General features: G+C 51.3%; 1 protein-coding gene across 8 annotated transcripts in view; it reads right to left on the bottom strand.

Moving 5' to 3' along the window:
* Positions 1-8,063, bottom strand: part of LOC131401033 (protein FAM156A/FAM156B-like) — a 54,487-nt gene extending 46,424 nt beyond the window's left edge. For 7 of the 8 annotated variants that reach the window (XR_009217510.1, XR_009217511.1, XR_009217509.1 and 4 more), the window contains exon 1: positions 3,710-3,826. The gene's annotated coding sequence lies outside the window, so the exon portion shown is untranslated. Of the gene's footprint in view, positions 1-3,709; positions 3,827-4,211; positions 4,402-8,006 lie in introns of those variants that run through there. The other variant, XR_009217507.1, reaches the window with a different exon arrangement.
* Between the last annotated feature and the right edge of the window lie 4,449 nt (positions 8,064-12,512).

The raw sequence follows: 12,512 nt of genomic DNA on the forward strand, positions 1-12,512 counted from the left end.
CAACAACATGGATGAACCCTGAAGGCTTTATGCTAAGTGAAATAAGTCAGACAGAAAAAGACAAATAGTCTATGTTCTCACTTCCATGTGGACTCTAACAAAGCCTAACTCATAGAAAGAGAGATTAGCATGGTGGTTGCCAGGGAGCTGGGGGAAATGTTGGTCAAAGGGTACAAACTTCCAGCTACAAGATGAATAAGTTCTGGGGATCTAATGTATAGTAGCATGGTGACTATAATTGACAATACTGTGTTATATACTGAATGTTGTTGAGAGTAGATCTTAAATGTCACCAACACAAAAAAATGGTAATTATGTGAGGGGACAGAGTGTTAACTAACCTTATTGTGGCAATCATTTCACAGTATACAGTTGTCCCTCGGTATCCGCGGGGGATTGGTTCCAGGACCCCCGCGGATACCAAAATCCACGGAGGCTCAGTCCCTTAGTTGGCCCTCACTATCCGAGGGTTCCACATTCCCAGATCCTAAACATAGTAGTACAGGATCCGTGGTTGGTCGAATCTGCGGATGCGGAACCCACGGATACGGGGAGCCACCTGTAGAGTGTATCAATTTATCGCGTTGTATACCTTAAACTTACTTATGTTATATGTCAATAATATCTCAATAAAGCTGGAACAAACAAATAAAAGAGTCCCCAGTTTATCCAGTGGCAGCCCCTTCAAGTTATTTCTTGTGTCCTTCTGACATCTCCCCATCATTCCCTTATTACTTTCCCTTATTACTCCCCAACTTTCCCTTATTACTCCCCAACTTTCCCTTATTACTGACACCACAAGTTGAGGCAGGCTTATTTATCCTTTCCCTCCCCCAGCCTGGGAGCCCATCATTTAGTGGGGGATGGTATTTAGAAGCCAAGATCTGGGGGCTAGGTGTACTTATTGCTATTGGGACGGTACTGTCTCCAAAACTTTGGAATATATATATGTACACACTCAAACACACATACGTACATCTATATCTATCTATCCATATATGCACACATAGATTCTGAAAACTGAGTTCACGTGGAGACCTCCAATTCCAGTATAAACCTCCGATTTTGTTGTAGTTTTCCTCCTTCCCATATTTGAAACTCCCTTTTCCAAAAGTACGAGACACGGCTCCCATTATCCTTATACATTTACTGAGTTGATGAACGCCAGTGTATATAAGCCATCCTTTCCCCACACAGAGTCCCTCTTCACATGCTGTGCCAACCATCCTGTGCCTCTAACCTTCACACCCCACTCAGGCTTGAATCCTTGAGCCAGTTAGCCCTCTCCCCCACCGACGCCCAGGGACCCTCCTTACCACCCTGGGCTCCTTACCACCATGGGCAGGCTGTCCCCATGGATGGATGTCCTCCTCACTGTGCCTGGGCTCTGACTCCCCAAGTTGGGATGCCCCAACACACATACACTTGCCTTGCTCTGCAGCACCTAATGGCTTTAGGACTGAACTGCTCAGGCAAAAAAGAGAAGGGAGGTGAAAGAACGGGCAGGGAAGGGGAAAAGGGTGAATATATCTTAATAGGATCAGTTAATTAAGGTGAACTGGGCCAAATCCAGGCAATATTATGAAGCCAGTGTGTTTTTTCTCACTGCTCTCCAGCTTCCCCTTCCTGCCTCTCTCCTCTGCCCCAGTTCTTTCTCATTCCTAAAGCCCTGCCCTCGATCAAGAGTAGAAACGTTATGATGGCCATGGTTCCCATACTATAATTTATAGTGGCAGGCTGGCTGACATTCAGTGTGGATGGTGTCCTCCCTGCAGCCTTGACACTGAAGCCCTCTGTCTCTATGATCGAGTAGAAAGTTTCACTCCTCTTTTAGCAATTTCACATGAGAGCAGGAGAGAAGGTGCAAGGCCTTGGAGCCTCAGGTCCTTCATCCCTAAAATGGGGATGACCCCACCTCCCTCACAGGTTGTGGGAGAAATAAAAATAGCAACACCAAACACCGTTCAATGAGCGCTATGTGTGAAACCCAGGGATGAGGGCTTTACCACCATCACTGGACTTCTTGACGTCCAGGAACACACCAAGTGGATTTCCCCTCAGGACTGTTGCACCTGCTGTTCCTTCTGCCTGAAGTGCTCTTCCCTCAGGTAATCCACGGCCTGTTCCCTCACTTCCTCCAGGTCTTTGCTCAATCATCACCTTTTCAGGAAGACCTTCCTTGATCAGCCTGAATAAAATAACAACATCCTCCATCCCACATACTCTTTCCATTGACCTTGCCTTATCTTTCTACATAGCACTTGCCACCCTCGATGTGCTATATATTTACTGACCAACTCCATGAAATCAGAGACACTTGTCAGTTTTGTCCTGTGTTTTATCACTAACTCCTAGAACAGTACTCGGGCACTGAGCAGGTGCTCAGAAAACTCTTGTGGAAGGATGGCTTACGCACATTGCTAAGATGCACAGGTACACTCCCGGATGGGCACTGGGCCCATTTCATTAACTATGATACATACTGAGGCTCCAGGAGACAAGCGACTTGCCCAACAACACACAACCAGGACTTGGGGCTCCAGGCTTTGGAATCATATCTGCCAGATTCCCAAATCCTCAGTTCCCGGACAAAGACCTCACAACCAAAAACGTAAGAAATTTTACTCCTGAAACACAGACCCCAAACAGCTCAGATACCCACAGACACCAAAAACAGATCACTGAACACAAAACCTAAAACAGATTCCAAACATCTCTGCACAGAGAGCTTACAACTTGAGTCACAGACCCCCAAATAGAACAGAGACCATACATACTGTGACAAAGACCTCCCCAACATACCGAAGTCCCCACCCTAGGAAACCAATTAAAACTGCTCAGATACCTCTCATCCTAGAGACAGACCCTCAAACCACTCAGACACCTCCCAACCTAATACAAAGACCACAAAAACAGAAAGAAGTTCAAACAGCTCAGAAACAGCACATAACCTTAAGATAAAATCTCCAGACAAATCAGAGAACCTATGACCTGAGCACAGATCCTCAAACAGCTCAAATACTTCACACCTTAAGATAAAGCCTACCCCACACCCAGGCAGCTCAGAGACTTCACAACTTGGGACCCAGAATGACATACGGCTCAGAGACCTCCTACCCTGGGGTGCAGAGGCCTACATAGAGATCTCGTGCCCCGGGACACAAACGCCCAAAAGCTCAGAAAATGCACACTCAGATTTACAGGCACACAAAGCCTAAGAGACCTTACACCGTGTCGCACCAAATCCACTCAGATAAAATATCCTACTCACTCACAATCCCCCCAAAGGCTCAGACAGATCAAATGTACCCAAACAGCACCTGAGATGTCATACCTAGCGATACGCATCCCCAAACTGCCTGACACACTTTACTTCCTATGTAGAGACACCAAACTAGCTCAGAGACCTCTCCCTGGACATTAATTGAATGCATCTGTAGCACTGATGGTGCGGTGCCAAACGCGCCTGACTAGGCTTCTGAGTGAGTTAGGGTTAAACAAGACTGAAAAGCTCACGCGAAGACAGCACCGTCACCCCGCGCATCCAGCGCTGGACTCTGGCTGAATTCAGGCCAGCGATTGGGCCAAACCTCGCCACTGACCGGGGCAGCATCTTCAGCCCCTTCGGGACAGTCAGTTGGTGAGGAGTCCAACTCGGAGAAAAATTCTACACTCTGAAAAGCCACCCCCCACACCCACCCGCCCTCACCTTGAGCTCCAGCTGTGCCATCGTCGTGCCTGTCCCAGACAGACGGCCAAGGGTAACTGGCTAGCCGAAGAGGGAGGCAGGAACAACGAGGGTCCATCCGGTGCCACTCTGCGTCCCGGAAGTGCTTAATCCGGCGATCTTGCCGTGACCAATCACCGCCCAGTACGGTTTCTGACTCCGCCCCCATACCCGGGAGGCAATCGCTCGCCCTGTTGTGGTCCTCAGCTGGATGCAACCATGTAGAAACGGAGGGGTGAAGTTGGAGAAGTGAAAATGAAGCCTGCAGCCTCAGACCCAGTGTGCACTCGGGCTTCAGTGCGCCGGGAGAATGGAGTGGTGGGAGTGGGGATGGACCCGACGGCGCCATTAGTGCCTCCACTGGGACCTGTGGTTGATGCCCCACGCCGTGTAAGCAGACCCTCAGTGTTGTCACACACGCAATGGATTGTTCCAAAACGGACGCCCCCTCCCCAATGGTACCTCCCGGAGTGGACGGTCCTACCTCTGCGCCTCTCAGTTCCGTCGCGCGCGCGTCCCTCGGTGGTGCGAACGGGAAACAGCTGGTCGGTGCAGATGCTGATGGACCATTCTAAGTTGGCCCCCAAGAGCTGGGAGGGCAAAGTCATGATGAAAACCCCACGACTCGCTGCAGTCTTGGACTCGGGAAGAAGTCTTCCTTAGCTGAAATTTACCTCCCTGCAGTGGTCACCGTTATAACAGGGAGCGTTAGAAGCGTTTTCTGTGTTCTAGGCATTGTGCTGGCTTGTGCCTCCCTGGGTGATGCAGAATAAGTCAGTGGGGGAACCTAGCCACAGTCCCTCATGGGGCGGGTGGGATACAGCTCCCGACTAGGGTCCAAAGGCTTAACGTGGGGCAGGCCTCTATCCTTGACTTGTCAGTAATAGCGAAAGGGACAGCAGGACCTTTGGTTCTGTTAGGGAAGGGGCCATCTCCCACGGTCCCCAAGGACACTGAGTAGGTGAGATAAAGACCATGGACTTTTTCACTACCCTGTCACCCCTGAAGATGTTCCCTAGCAAAATCCTTGGCATGTCTAGCTATGCCTCTCTCCACAACTTTGCATTTGTTCCCTCCTTTCCTTCCTTCCTTGCCTTCCTTCCTTGCCTTCCTTCCCTTCCTTCCTTCCCTTCCTTCCTTCCCTTCCTTCCTTCCCTTCCTTCCTTCCCTTCCTTCCTTCCTTTCCTTCCTTTCCTTCCTTCCTTCCTTCCCTTCCTTCCTTCCCTACTTCCTTCCCTTCCTTCCTTCTTTCCTTCCTCCTTCCCCCCTTCCTTGTGTTGGTGGTTGCTGTGTTTAAAATTAAATAGGTATAATGAAATAGAGAGAGTGGTCTAGAAAGAGTAGTCACGGAAGGTCTTTCTAAGAATGTGACATTTGTGCAGAAACCTAGAGGAGATGAATATCTGGGAGAAAAGCCTCCCAGACAGAGATGGAGAGCCTCTGGAAAAGTGTGGCAGTGGAACTCAGTCTGGTGTGTATGAGGAACAGTGAGGAGGCCTGTGTGGCTGGCACAGCGTGATGGAGAGAGAGAGGTAGGAAATGAGGTCAGAGAGGTAATGAGGGCCAGATCATGTAGGGCCTTCTGGGCCATGGTGAGGACTTTGACTTCCTCTGAGTGAACCATGGGGGGGTTTTTAGCAGAGAAGCCCCCATGCCTCTTTCAGAGGCCAGAGGCCCAGGTAACCTAACGTATGGGGAGGAGCTCCTGGTTTGCCCCAGGGAAGAACCCCTTCCCCAGCCTCTCTGCAGCTGAACATACCTTCCCTGGACAATCCCATAGACTCAGGGGGAACCTCCCAACTGTTCCCCATGAATATCCGTGTCAAAGGATGATACTCTCAGGAGAGGCGAGGCAAGGGCCCTCATGGCATGCGTGAGGTCACACCCAGGCCCATGTGTGAGAGGGACAAAGTAACAGGCACAGAGAAGACAGAGAGCACACGTTAGAGAGACAGGGACAGAGAGACTGTTTCTGGCAGCACACTGTCCCCACTGAATTAGCACCCACCTATGGGCCCTCAGCCCTGCTGCTGGATGATATGTCTGTCTCTACAGGGGAAAGGAAGCCCCTCCTCAGGGACTGTTTCTAGGGAATGACTCAGCTGCCCATGGCCTGGGCCTCAGTCACACTGCCTTGACACACATCAGGACCCTCTGCCCATCAGGACAAGGATGCGTTCCAGTTGTGGGGAGGCTCATGCTGTACCCAGGGTCCCCCACACCCTCTCAGGCCCTTAAACTGCCTTCCTGCTGATCTCAGTGCCAAAAAGATGCTTTAAAGGGGGAAGGGGTGGCAGGGATCTCTGCCTTTGCAGTGGGGCCTTGTGCAAATTGATGACTCGGAGGTATTTCCCTGCCTGCGTGGAGGCTCACCTCTCTACCTTCCACCACCACGTCCACAGGGAATGGATTGCATTCTACACATCAAGTACCAAGTGGGATGTGTGAGTGAGAGACAGACATCCTGACAGTGAGTCAGTTACAGGGTCCTTGTGGGCCTGGGCACACCTTGCCCTTCCCCCTTCCTTGTGCCCCCCCCCGACCTGGCCTGGGCTATGCTGAGCCTGCCCCTGCCCCTGCCTCCTCCGAGGAGCTCAGTTACATCCAGTTCCTCTCCTCCTCAGGAGCTGAGAACTCCCATCCTCACTGGGCGTCAGGCTCCTCATCCACCAATGGTGACCTCCTCGTTGGGTGTTGGGCAGATTAACTGTGTTTATATGTGTACGTAGGTTTGTCACAGGGCCCCTAGCAAGGGTGAGAGTGATGTCAGCAGATATTGTTCTTATCAATATTATTACCATGGGCTGCTACAAGCTGCACATGACTGAGGACTTGCCCTCCCTGAGGATGGGAATCCTAAGCTTTCATCTCTGTGGTTACCAGGGCAGGCATGGGAGAAGTCACAGCAAATATGAAATCACAGGTCTACTGCTAAGCCCTGTGAGAGTAAGGTCCACCTTGCCTTCTCCTCGAAAACATTCTCGAATGCAGATACACGAGCAGCTCAGAGACCCAACCCTCTGGACAAAGACCCCCCCCCCCCGCAGATAGTTCAGAGACCTCATGCTCTGGGACAGACACCCACAAACAGTTCAGAGACCTCTTATCCTAGACACCAACCACAAACAGTTCAAAGATGTCACACCTGAGAACATAGACCTCAACCAGCTCAGAGAATTCTTACTCTAGGTAACAGCTCCCCTTCAGCTCAGAGGCCTGACACACTTCCCCATAGAGCCTACACCCTGGGACACAGAGCCACAAATCTGCATCTCAGGGCTGCTGTGTGGGCACTGACAGTGAGTCTCTGTTCCGTCCACCCCGTGGGGGAGAGGCCTTGGGTCTTGCAGTCCCCACTGTCTGCAGTCACCACCATGTCCTCGTGAGGAAGGCACGTTCACTCCAGCGATAGGGAGGGCCTCTGGAGCTGACGGGTTCTGAGAGTGACCTCTCATGTCTGGGTCCAGGGAATGGCCATCGTCTGACCAACCCTGGTCACCTCTGGTAATAGTGACTTTTGCATCCTTCCCCATGGGGGATTTAGGGTAAATCCAAGACCCACAGAAGGAGGCCCATAGACCTGGTCATCTCTGCCGTCTCTCAGCACCCACTTTGGGGTATTGGATCCTGGGAAGACAGTCTTCCCTTCACACCGCATATGGCAACCCCCATTAAATCCCTCTGATCATCTCTGCCATTTCCCCAAACTCCCTCTCCTGGTGGCAGCTGCCATATATCTTCTGTCTCCCCAAATTTCTCTCCTGCCCTCGTCAGCCACCAGGCCTCCCATTCCACCCTAGGTGCCTGTTTTGCATCTCTCCCAGCCCTATTCACTGGGCCTCAGTTACACCTCTCACCCCCATTTGCATCCTCTCATCTAGCACCCAGCCCTGCCTCAGAGAGGACCCCCACAGGACCCTCCCTGCTCCCTGCAAGTTCAGAACATTGTGCAGGACAGACTGCGCTCCTGCCCCCACACAGGTGTCTGTCATAAAGTCCTGCTAGGGTAGAACCGAAAAATCTCTCCAGGATCCAGGTGCAACTCCAGAGCCACACTGGGAGTCTAGGGCAATTCCTCCAGGGCTGGGGGGTGGGGGAAAGGAGAAGGGTTTCTGAGAGGAGTAGCTGTGGTGAGTGTCCCCTCAGGATGTGGGATGACACTGTGCAGAGCTGAATCTGTGAGGACAGGGAAGCGACCCTGGAAGGGACGGGGCAGTGTGAACTTAAGGAGTGCCCCAGCTGCTGTCCTCATGAGCTTTGGCATAATGGAGCCGGTTACCTGCCTTCTCTGGGCCTGAGTGTCCTCATCGGTGACAGGGGTGACAGCATTTTCTCCCAAGGGGCCTGGTGAGGATTAAGTGAGATGGCACTTAAGTGCTTAGGACACTGCAAATCAGATCAATGATTACCCAGAACTCAAGAGCCCCAGCACGGAGTGCCAGCTGACTCCTAGAGTGATCTCCCTAAACCCTGCACAGACTGGGGAAGTGTCTTCAGCCCTGTTGACTGGACAGTGGACCACGTCTTGGAGACAGGGTTGGACTGGCGCTCCAGTGCTCAGTGCCCAGCCCTGCACTACAAACTCCCGCCCATCAACCACAGCTCCTGAGTGTGAGCACAGCGACCGGGCTTTGGGGGTCCGTCCCTTTGTATCCTGCAAGAGCCAGAGCAAGTGGTCTCCAGGTGGACCACACAGAGCGGTCCCGGATTCCTCGCATTTCTTGTCCCACAACCAATCAACCGCCCCTTCGCAGGCTCCTGGTTTATTCAAATCTGTGGGAGAAGGGCGTGGCTAAAATGGGACTGGAGTGGCCTCTGGGAAGTCTGAAAAATGGATGTCCGCCCAAGGCCGGGATTGGGGGCTGGGGCACCAAGACAACATCATCCCCTCCTCTGTCAAAGGCTGAGGCTGATCACCCTGGGGTGGGGCAGACTTTATTGTCCCTCCATACACGGTATTTGTATTGTTATAAAATAGAGTCCCCCTCCCTGGTGGTACCTCCGGTAGTAGTGCATTCCGCTTTTGCACCCCCGAAATGGTACTTTCAGGCAGGGGACAGTTCCATCCTCACACCTCATCCTGCCCCCCCACTCCCAGGAGGTGAGACCCCAGAGGGGCTGTTTTTTATGTATGTCCTGTGGAGTATTCTGGTGGTTCTAATGCTAATGTGACGCTTTAGTGTGCATCAGAATCCCCCAGTTTCTGATTCAGTGAGTCCGGAGTGAAGCCCAAGGAAGCTCAGCCTCCCTCCCACACAACTAAGTGGAGTCTGATTCCCATCTCCCTCCATCACGTTACTAGTGAATCATTCCTTCCCTTCTCTCCCTCCCCCCTCACGCCCCTACACACCTAGATGAACAATCTTAGCACCATACCCTGAAGATCTTGAAGGGAGCAAAGGTCTAAGCATCCGGTCCACTGCAGCAGAGCTCCTGCCCCACGAAAGGTGTGAGGATGCCAGTAAACCAGCTCTTCTTCTGCACCACCGAGGGACAGCATCATGGCAGCATCTATCAAAGCGAAAAATCCTTCCAATGCTAGGTCCGTGAGGGCAAGGACATTTTTCTGTCCAGTATCCTCAGTCTCCCCAGTGCCCAGCACATAGTAGGTGCTCACAGGCTGATTAGTGAATGACTGAACTGTGACCCAGTGATTCCACTTGAAAGAATGTGTAATAAACACACACACACACAGAGCTGTGTGTACAAGGAAGGTAGTAGCAAGCCATCGGGAAAAACCTCCAAATGTCCATTGATAGTCAATGATCATTGGATGGTAAATGACCAATGAGGAGTTCATGTAATACATGGAGCACCCACTGGCCATGGAACAGGATGAGGGGACCAGTCTGTACTGCTCACAGGGATCTTCTTCAGGACATGCCATTAACGTGGGGGGAGGGGGAAACAAATGGGAGATGCTCATAGTGAGACCCGGTGTGTGTGTGTGTGTGTGTGTGTGTGTGTGTGTGTGTTGTTTAAATACAGAGAAATATGTTTGAAAGCAACAGGAAAATACCCAGAACTAACCCCAGTGTTAGGCCAGGAGGAAGAGAATGTGGAGGAAGGAAATGAACTGTGTAGTCCATGTACTGATGTCCTAATGGAATCTTTTACACCAACCCCATATTTATGTATTATTTGAGTAAGTCTTTATAAAGCAAAGTCATGTAATGAAAGCAATATCTGCACCACAGAGCATTTGTTCGTGAGGGCATCTGGAGGGTGTGTCCGGGAACAGGGTTCTCAAACTTACCTGCCCCAGGGCCAGGCAGTTAATGTGCGTAAGAGAACCCAGCTCCTGTGAAGGTAAGGAAGAGCAGCACGTGAGTAGGATAAATGTTCCCTGCCAATCAGCCTCCGGAATGGGTACTGATAGAGAAGATGGGGCCAGTGCAGACCCTATACCCACACCTCGTCTGAGGAGGCATCCACAGTGCAGCTACCACCTACTATCCTTGAGGAGGAATGAGATCCCTGCATGGCCAGGGGTTGTGATTTTCCCAGAGAAGCTGGAAGTCTGGGTTCTTGTCTTCTCCTGTTTTTTAAAATGATAGAAACAAATTAAACTGACAAAGATTGTGGTTCAGTCCAGCTCTGTATAAGCCATATAGAACAATGTGTCTGGGAGCGGGGTTGGGTCCGAGGGCTCCTTTTCCAGGCAGATCCTTCTGAAACCCTTCTGAAGCCCTTTCAGAAGACGGCAGGAGCTCAGGAAATGCCTTTTGAAATTGAATGAATGAATGAATGAACGAATGAATGAATTCAGGAGCTAACATCCAGACCTGCAGAAGGATCCCTGTTCTCAGCCAGTGATGTCGCCTGTGACACCCATCCCGGGCCTCTTTCTCCTCTGTTCCTTGAGTCCTGGATAGACCCTTCCGATCTCCGCCATCGGAGGGCATCGTCACTTGCCCTCTGACCCCTTCATCCACTTGGTGTGTCTTCCCAGCACTCACTGCCCACAGCAGCCCACTCTGATTCCTTCTCCTAGTTTTCAGCCCCAGCAGAGCCCCCTCTGGAATGGACCCCTCCATGCCCCACCCCCACCCCCGGCAGTGGTCAGGAGCTTGGGTTCTGGTGTTGCCCTGAGTGCCGATCTCCGCTTGTCCTCTTCATGGGCAGCTGTGTGACTGGGGGTCATTCCCTTGCTCTCTCTGTGCCTCAGTCTTCTCCACCATGAAATAGTGTCAATCCTCACAGGTTGTTGTGAAGAGTAAATCAGATGATCCCAGTAAGAGTTTTCACAGGGCCTGGCCCAGAATAAATGTGAGAGATACATTAGCCAGTATTATTATTGTTTTAGTCGTTATTACTGTTTCCAGAGATGCTCCACTTTAACCATCAGTAAACTCTTTAATACTCATAATATGCTTGGGAGGTGGTTATTATTAGTAATCACTCTTTTACAGGTGAGTAAATTGATGTACTGTGCACCAGCTAACTAACTTACTCAAGGTCACCAGAGCCAGGAGGGGAAACACCGGTACTCATGCCCAGGTCTGTCTGGCCCTAGAGCTCCTGCCCATAACCCCTGGCTGTGCCTTATTCCACAGCAGTGTCAGTGACAGCGGTAGCCACTCACGTCACAAAGGTAGCCAAAGCCGAGCAAAGACCCCATCTGCACAGTCCCTGACACAAATATGGTCCCCACAACATGAAGTGGACAGACTAGATATTCAGAGGACTCTCAGTCTCAGTGAGCCACTCCTCCCTGTGCACGTCCTGTGGGCTGGAGAATCCATCCTGTGGGTGTTGTCCTCCAGGGACATCTTAGCACCTGCAGGTTCATGTCCAAGGCTGACCTGAGCAATGCCCACCTCTCCCTGCACTGCTTGGCGGGGCATGCTGAGGCCCCATGTTCTAGGGACCTCTGCCCCTGGACCCAGCTGACCCTTCACAACCTCCTTCCTGGCAATCTCTCCTTCAAGTGGCTGCAACAGCCCACATTCACCCCTGATTCTGTTAATAGACCAGTGGATGAGGAGACTGAGGTACCAAGGGGTTAGCCTAGTTGCCCAGGGTCCCCCCGCTTGTCCATGGCAAACTTGGATTCACACACTGCGCTTTCTGACTCTAGGTGTCCTGACCTAAAACAACATTGTCTTCTACCTCTAGGAGCAGATGCCCTTTATAATTTTATTTATTTATTTTTTTCCCCCAAAGCCCCAGTAGATAGTCGTATGTCATAGCTGCACATCCTTCTAGTTGCTGTATGTGGGACGCGGCCTCAGCATGGCCGGAGAAGCGGTGCGTCGGTGTGTGCCCGGAATCCGAACCCGGGCCGCCAGCAGCGGAGCGCGCGCACTTAATGGCTAAGCCATGGGGCCGGCCCTGAGCAGATGCCCTTTAAATGGCACCCACGTGCCGCATGCTTTAAACACAATTCTCTAACACCAACATCATCATAAATAGTGGTAACTGTCAGAATAGCGACAGCTGTTCCATCTTTACACTGACAGAATCTCGGGAATTTCCCTCAATCTCTTCATCACAGGACACACACATGTCATATGAGAAAGATAGGCGATCCTATTAACACAGCCTTCAAGGACTAATTCAAGACTGGACTAGGAATTGGTTCCGGCCATGATGGACTAACAGGTCTGGATTTATCCTCCCACTTTAAACAACTAAAAAATTGGAAGAGACGGGTTTTGGACGTGATACATCAGGCAGCGCAGGACATTGATACCTGAGAGAAAGGGAAAAATGAGGTGAGCACTACAATTTCCCCTGGCTTACTGCCTGGAGAGGGTTTCCAGGCATCAGTGCAGGGTGAGGT

The sequence above is a fragment of the Diceros bicornis genome, chromosome X (assembly GCF_020826845.1).
Source record: "Diceros bicornis minor isolate mBicDic1 chromosome X, mDicBic1.mat.cur, whole genome shotgun sequence".
Lineage (NCBI taxonomy): Eukaryota > Metazoa > Chordata > Mammalia > Perissodactyla > Rhinocerotidae > Diceros > Diceros bicornis.